The sequence below is a fragment of the Chrysochloris asiatica genome, unplaced genomic scaffold (assembly GCF_000296735.1).
Source record: "Chrysochloris asiatica unplaced genomic scaffold, ChrAsi1.0 scaffold00033, whole genome shotgun sequence".
NCBI lineage: Eukaryota > Metazoa > Chordata > Mammalia > Afrosoricida > Chrysochloridae > Chrysochloris > Chrysochloris asiatica.
This window is the reverse complement of record NW_006408551.1, coordinates 22,786,071-22,794,788: the sequence shown is the minus strand read 5'-3', so window position 1 is coordinate 22,794,788 and position 8,718 is coordinate 22,786,071. Positions and strand designations below refer to the sequence as shown.

The following is an 8,718-nucleotide window of genomic DNA, read 5'->3' as shown; positions in this document are numbered from 1 at the left end:
CGTGGGAGAAAGATGAGGCTTTCTACTCCCGTAAAGATTTACACCCTCGGAAACCCTATACAGGGTCGCTATGGGTCGGAACCGACTCGATGGCACAAAACAACAACAAAGTAAGATGTAATCCATACAGATGGCTGTAATCTTTGATCTTTACTAGTCTTTATCAATCTCTGATGTTAAATTTTGTTAAGTGTCACCTGCACATTGCAGGTTGCTACTGAGTTTTCCTTCTGTTGATCTCTATGTACAGGTGGCACATGGGTACAATTAGGTTTTCTGGAATTTATATTCTTTGTAATGTTATCTATAATTTTCTATGGTCTACACAGTTGAATGTCTCTGCACAATCAATAGATCACAATTAAATCTGTTTCTGGTATTCTCTGCTTTAAGCCAAGAGTCATTTAACATAACAATGGTATTTCCAGAAAGCATAGGTACCACAAATAATGAGAATCAACTGTACATGCTGTCCACATGAAACATAATTATGAGATAGTATATAAAAGAATGGAAAATATCACACAAAAAGTAAAGAAAGTGGAGTGACTATTCAATATCAGAAAAAGTAAACTTCAAGAGGAAAAATTAAAGACAAAACAAAATATTACATAATAAGATGGCCAATCCATCAAGAAGACATGTTGTTGTTAAGTGCCACTGAGTTGGTTCTGACTCACAGTAACCCTAAATAGGCTTTCTGAGGTTGTAAATCTTTGCAGAAGCAGAAAGCCTAATCTTTTTCCCATGGAGCAACTAATGGGCTCAAATCTTGTTGTTCAGACTAGTTCTTATCCTACAGAATCACCACACATTCCTAAATGTCTATGTACCTAACAAGAAACCTACAAAATAACTGAAAGATCTGAAAGAAGGTAATGACAAATACATGATTATATTTGAAGATTTCAAGGCCACTTTCTAGTGATAATCAAAACAAGTAAGACCAAAAGTTAACGAGGATCTATATAGAAAAATAACAATCAACCAACTGAATCTAACTGGCATGTACAAGCATCATGCAACAATAGCATATTAAACATTTTTCCCAAGGAAAGATGAAGCACACACATACAAAATCCTATTCTGTGCTATAAAGTATGTTTCCTGATTATATAAGAATTACAGTAGAAAGCAACATAAGAATGGTAACTGAAAAAAAATCTACAAATAAATGAAAATGAACTAATCAATTTTTAAAATTATAAAAATTAGCAAAATAAATACAGAAAATGAAGAAATTAAACAAGAGATAAGAAAAATCAACAAAACCAAGATTTGACTCATACCAAATTAAAAACAAAAATCAGGCTTCCAGTAAGATAGCAGACTAGGTCCCCTACAATATATATATGAGAGACCAAATGAAACAGATAAAGATGATAACCCTGGAACCCAGATTTCAGAGGACAAGCTAGAGTAGATTGGGTCACTATGGGTTGGAACCAATGGCACTTAACAACAACTTGTTCTACTGCCTTTCTTCTACACAATACATTTTCAGACTGAACCTTTTTTCACTTAACTTCTTTTTCTTTTTCTTTTTTAATGCTTTTACTTTTAAATATGATAGAAAAATCTTAGATGCACATGAAAAAATAAGACATGATCATAGCTAACAGTGAAGACAATCTAACCCGAAAACTTTGTCAGATAACACAGAAGCTGAAGCTGAGTATGACATGCTGCAAGGCTGGAAGGAATGAGAACTCCTCTCCTTCCTCTTCAACTTCTCCTTCAAAAAAATCCACACTCACCTCCTCATAGTCCTTCTCAAGGTCAGCCATGTTATCTCAGAGGCCTCAGAAAACTCCCCTTCCTCTGTCCTGTCCTTGGCATATATCAGGTCAAACTTGTGGTTCAGGCAAGCCCAGGCCACAGCAATGGCTATGATGTTGCTCAGCATGCACACAGCTCACTGTTCCTTGGCCAAGTCTCTACTTGGTCAAGTCTCTACCAGGTATCACAGTGGGAGGCTGGTAATTAATGCCAACCTTGAAGCTAGTACGGCACCAATCCACGAACTGAATGTTGCTCTTAATTTTGATGGTAGTAATGGCAGCATTGACATCTTTGGGACAATCAATGTTGCCATGGTACAATAGGAAGCAAGCCATGTATTTACCAGGGTGAGGGTCACACTTCACCATCTGGTTGGTTGGCTCAAAGCAAGCACTGGCAATCACTGCTAAAGAAAACTGTTCATGGTAAGCTTTCTAAGCTGAGATGATGGGGGCATATGTTGCCAGAAGGAAGCAGATGTAGGGATAGGGCACCAAGCTGGTCTGGAATTCTGTCAGATCAACTTTCAGGGCACCATCAAATCTGAAGGAAGCAGTGATGGAGGATAGAATCGGGCTAATAAGGAGGTTAAGGTTAGTATAGGTTTGGAGGTCAATATCAAGGTTTCTGCGACAGATATCATAGATGACCTCATTGTCTACCATGAAGCTACAATCTGAGTGTTCCAGGGTGGTGTGTATGGGGTTTTAGGGTTCGACTACATCTGTGGAAACCTAGGGGGCTAGGAAAATGGCTAACTTTAGTTTGGATTTTTTGCCATAATCAATAGAAAAGTGTTCCATCAGCAGGGATGTGAACTCAGAACCAGTTGCCGCCCCCCCCCCCCCCAAAGTTGTAGAAAATCTATAAGCCCTGAAGACCCATCCACTGGTCAGCCAGCCTTCAAATTCTATCCAAGAGAAGATCAATGATCTCCTTGCTGATGGTGTAGTGCCCACAGGTATAGTTATAGGCAGCATCTTTCTTGCCTGTAATTAAGACGCTCAGGGTGGAAGAGTTGGCAGTAGGTGCCAGTGTGAACTTTGTCAATGACTATGGATTCCAAGTCTACAGTATTCTGAGCACATGCTTTCCTGAGCCTGTTTCACTGAAGAAAGTACTGAAGGAGTCATCTCCTCCTTCAATGGTCTTGTCACTTGGCATCTGACCACTGCACTGGATGCCATGTTCCAGACAGTAGAGCTTCCAGTAGGCAACGCCAATCTGGACACCAGCCTGGCTGAAATGGATGGAGATGCACTCACACATGCTGACTTGAAGAAGAGGTGAGAACAGTCACTGGGTGGGTTACAGTTGCTAACAGTCAAGGTATGTAATGCACCGTATGTACTATCTTTGTTTTCATCTAATAACTTATGCAACAAGTGGTTAAGTACTTGCCTACTAACTGAATAAGTAAAAGTACAATTCACCCGGAAGCCTGGTGATATACTTCACAAAAGGTTACAAACATTGAAAACTCTATGGAGTGCATTTCTACTCTGAAATGCATGGGATGGCTATGAGTCAGAATCAACAGCAACTGGTTAACACTGGAAACAGGAAAGGATGTTCTAAACAAGGTGACTACACAAAAAAAGCAACAAAAAACTCCTACAACTATTTATGTGAATTTTTCCATGTGGCAGGACATAGGTCCATGCACAAAACTAATCTTACTTATGTGAAAAAAACAAAAATTCTCACCACTGGACCAATAAACAACATTCTAATCAACGGAGAAAGATTGATGTTGCCAAAGACTTCATCCTTCTTGGATCAACTATCAACACTCACGGAGGGAGCAGTCAAGAAACCAAACAACATATTCCATTAGGCAAATCTGCTGCACAAGACCTTTTAAGTGTTGAAGAGCAAAGCTTGAGGATGAAGGTGTGCCTGACCAAGCTATGGTATTTTCAATAACCTTATATGCATTCAAAAGCTGCACAGTGAATAAGGAAGACCATAAAAGAATTGATGCTTTTGAGTTTTGGTGTTGGAGGAGAATATTGAAAGTGCAATGGGCTACCAAAAGAACCAATAGATCCGTTTTGGAAGAAGTACAGCCACAGTGCTCCTTGAAAGCCAGGATGGTCAAATGTTGTCTCTCATACTTCGGACATATTGTCAGGAGGGACCAGACACTGGAGAAGGATATCATGTTTGGTAAGGTGGAGGGTCAGAGAAAAAGAGGAAGACCCCCAACGCGATGGATAGGCCAAGTTGCAGCATGGATGTACTCAAGCGTGGCAACAATAGTGAGGTTGGCCCAGGATTGGGCAGTGTTTCATTCTGCTGTGCATAAGGTCATTCATTATGAGTCGGTACCAACTCGATGGCATCTAACAACAACAACATATATGCCAGTATGAGCTAGTGTGTTGTTGCTGTTGTTAAGTGCCATCAAGTCAGTTCCAACCCATAGCGATCCTGTATAGGGTTTCTGAGGAGCAGCTGGTAAGCTTGAACTGCCGACCTTGCAGTTCAAATGGCTTTACAGTCTGGTGCATTAACCCACAGAGCCACATCAGGACTCCATGAGCTACTGTTGTTGTTATTGTTAAGTGCAGTCAAGTTGGTTCTAACCCATAGTGACCCTGTATAGGGCTTCCGAGGAGGAGTTGGTTGGTAAGCTTGAACCGCCAACCTTGCAGTAAAAACGGCTTTGCAGTCTGACACATTAACCCATAGTGCCACACTAGGACTCCATGAGCTACTGTACCTCCCCCCAAATGAAATATTTAGGAATAACTAACAAAACACACACAGAATCTGTACACTGAAAACTACAAAACACTAATGAATGAAATGAAGGCAATAAATGGAGAGGCATACTATATTCATGGAGTAGAAGGTTTGCTATAATTAAGGTATCAATTGCCCCCTAAAAGAGATATAGATTAGTGTAATGCCAATTAAAATCTCAATGGGACTTTTTATTTGGGGAGGGGGGTAGGGGGAGGTAATGATAAATAGACTTCCATTAAGTGTGTGGGGAAATCCAAATTAAAACTGAACAATTTTCAGTTCAAAAGCTCCCAGGTTATAAATGTGTGACATATGGAAAACTTCTACTTGTCCATTAAGCAGGGCTGTGAATTGATTTCAATTAGTGCTGTCATGACCAATGATGCAAACAGGAAAGGACTAAAATTTTCATATTATGATTTGTTTTGGTCATGGGAACTATATGGGAACAATTACAGATCAAAGTCCTGGAAGGGGAGATTTGGAAGAGGCATAGCAAACCCATTCAGGAGCCTGATGAGTGAGACTGAATGACTAGCAGGACTGTGGACTACCACACATATTCAAAGTGGCTTGGTTGACTGTCATCTTTGAATGTGGTGCCCTTATCTTTGAGTGGGGCAGCATTGTTTTGGCTCAAAATCCATTTTATGTTCATGCAAATTTACCCTCACTGTTAAACCTATCCCCACCCACACACCCAGTAAGATAGTGGCGATTCAGACTCATAGAGACCCTATGAGTGTTTCCAAGATTGTAAATCTTTACAGGACCAGACAGCCTCATCTTTCTCCCAAGTCCTACTCAGACAAAGTCTTCTTATCAATCATCTTCATTTGCTGTGCTTTCTTCAACTAAAACCAAAACCCATTGCCAGTCAAGGTGATTCCAATTCATAGTAAACACAATAAAGCATAGTAAAATTACTCTATAGGATTTCAGAGGCTGTAAATTTAAGAAGCAGACTGCCTCATTTTTCTCTTGCATTAGACCTGGTTCATTTGTTCCAACTGACCTACAAATTTTCAAAGATAGAGTTAAGAATGGATCTTGCTCATGACCTAGAGAATGTCTGTATTTATAAAGAGACAAACAACAAATGTTGGCAAGATAGTAGAAACTCTGGATCGTTCAAACATCGCTGATAGGAATATAACATTATTCTAAGTACTAGAATTATAGACTAAATATATTAAGATACTAAATAAATTAAGGCAGACATGGTATCTACTCTCATAAAATTTTCATTTTAGTTAACAAGAGAAATGTTTAATATAAATACTGTGACAAACAGAAAGTATGAAGATAGGGAAGAAATGTGAAGAAGTATTTTATAAAAGTAACCAAGAATGATTTTTCTGAGGTTACAATCAACACATCAACTATATCCAAACAAACACATCACCTTTTAAATAAGGATTCTTTAAAAACTTTTTTCCTCCTACATATCTTCATATTAAATATAAGTGTTTTTCTATCTTTATTAAACACATTAACTACCAACCAGGTATTCTAATCCACAATATTGACTACTGCCATAATTACCTTAATATCTTTTTTTTGCAAAGTCAAGAACACTAATTTTAATTAGCCTGCTCAGTTTAATCTAAAGTAAATACACAATTTTCATTTGGTTTGATCTGTCAAATACTGAAATAACTAAAATGCCCCTACCTTCATTGACCTCTTTAGGGTCTTAAGGCACTCAAAATTTAGAAATAAATACCTAAATGAAAATGTTTCTATGCTATCAGAATGTTTAAAATCTGAGTACTAGTTTTTAGGCTTTTAATACTTTCTAAAAAGCAATCGCTGTGGGTTAATGAACTGGACTGCAAAGTTGGTTTGATCCTCAAAATCAGCAGTTCAAGCTCACCAGCCACATCTCAGAAACAATATGCAGGTACACTAAGGGTTGGAACTGACGTGACGATACTTCATAAAAACAAAGAACAATTTATTATTATCTGCCCCTTTTTCATTATCACCCATTTTGTTGTTGTTAAGTGCCATGGAGTCAGTTCCAACTCACAGTAACTCTTTCTAAGGTTTCCAAGGAGTGGCTATTGGGTCTGAACCATCAACCTTGTGAATAGTAGTCCAGTTCTTATCCTACATGCCACACCAGGACTCCATAACTCCATTTAATTTCCCTCTTGTACGTATTCTACTAATAACTTCCATCCTTACTTCTACATAATGTATTTTCAGACTGAACCTTTTATTAATTTCTTTTTGCTGTCTTTGTTTTCATCTACTAACTTATGCTACTCAATGTGTGATTACAGCATGTTTGGTTTAACTAGTTATCAAGAAATCAATTACTACACTTACCCTACACAATTTTAAGAAAGAGATGTGACATAATGGTAAAATGTAAAATTCTGCAATGACAAAAAAATACAAAAAATATTCTTTAAAACCTGTCTCCTTATTGCAAATGTTGTTGGTAGGTGCCATCAAGTTGGTTCCAACTCATAGCAACCAAATGCACAACAGAAGGAAACACTCACTGCCCAAGTCCTGTGCCATCCTTACAGTTGATGTTATGCTTGAGCCCATTACTACTGCCACTGTTGCAATCCACTTCATTGGGGGACAATGGGTGTTTTCCTCTTTGTTGCTGATGCTTACTACACGTTACCAAGCATGATGTCCTTCTCTAGAAACTGGTTCCTCCTGATAATATATATCAAAAGTATGAGAGATTAAGTCTGGCCAACTTGGTTTCTAAGGAGCATTCTGGTTGTACTTCTTCCAACAAAGGTTTATTTATTTTTCTAGCAGTTCATACTGCCTTTAATATTCTCCTCCAACACCGTAACTCAAAAGCATCAATTTTATGGTCTTCCTTATTTACTGTGCAACTTTCACATGAATATGAGGTTACTGAAAATATTATGGCCAGGGTCAGGTGCACTTAGTCCTCACACTGACATCTTTGTTCTTGAACACTTTAAAGAGGTTTTGTGCAGCAGATTTGCCTAATGCAGTATGTCATTTGATTTCTTTGCTGCCTCCATGAGTGTTAATGGTGGATCCAAGCCAAGAGAAGTCATTGACAACTTCAATCTTTTCTCCATTTATCATGTTATTTATTGGTCTAGTTGTAAGGATTTTTATTTTCTTTACACTGAAGTACAACCCATACAAAAGTCTGTGGTCTTCGAAAACCCACAATCTAGTTAAATGCAGCAATGGGTCACTTCATGGTCATGCTAGCTTCTGTGAAACAGGTCATAATGTAATTTGGTACTTTTATAAACATCATACCCTTTTTCTTCAAGCATCTTGAACAAGCTTAATGTCTTAGCAGTGATCATCAATGTGCTGAGAGGAAGTCACTCTTGTGTTTGGTTCTCAATCTACTATCTGCGTATCTGATATAAGCACCTTTTCCATTTTTGTAAGCCTTGAAGTTTTCAGTAAAGCTCATGTTTTAACAGCTTGGAGATTTTTTTTCTATTTTTGAATATTATCACCACAGTGACACAAGCTGAAGCAAACAAGCAATAGCCCTCACTCATTTTCCAACTTCGTGTTGCTGAAAAACTTTTTGTTTCACTTCCTTTGCCTTTTGGGGCTATTATCACAAGCACTGGTTCTGCTGCCTTTAGAAGCCATGATGAGCTTCATGGAAATTTGTTTATGTTATTAAACACAGAGATAGTGCTATAATACTCAAGAGATGAACAATATACAAGACTGGATGCTGCTGCCCACAAATTGAAGCATATACTGTTAAATGGTAAGCTTTTTATATAGAAAGTATATATATAAGTACAGTATGTACAAACATTAAGCCAGCAACATAAACATTTATTATGACTACGAATACACATGTATATATGTTATGCACCATTATACACCTGGCAGCATAATTACTTTAGTACAAGTGACATGAGATAAAAATGTTACAATCAGGAAGCTATTGTGTTTACTACATCCCATTTTCTCATTGGGATTTCTGAACTCTATTATAACTTCATGGGATCATGGGTCAAATGGTACCTGAACCAACACATAACTGCATGAAGGTGCTTCAAAAAGTTTATGGAAAAACAGAATCAAAAGAAAATGAAAAATTTCTATGAACTTTTTTGAAGTCCCTTTGTAGATATGTATTCCATGGTTATCCTTGTGGATAATCATTCCAAAGTATAAAAACTCTGATTCTGAAACAGA

General features: G+C 37.8%; 1 protein-coding gene and 1 pseudogene across 1 annotated transcript in view; both read right to left on the bottom strand.

Annotated features, from left to right (window-relative positions):
- Positions 1-8,718, bottom strand: part of CNOT2 (CCR4-NOT transcription complex, subunit 2) — a 184,307-nt gene that overhangs the window by 143,860 nt on the left and 31,729 nt on the right. The gene's annotated exons all lie outside the window — the stretch shown is intronic.
- LOC102822409 lies at positions 1,650-3,051 on the bottom strand (annotated as a pseudogene).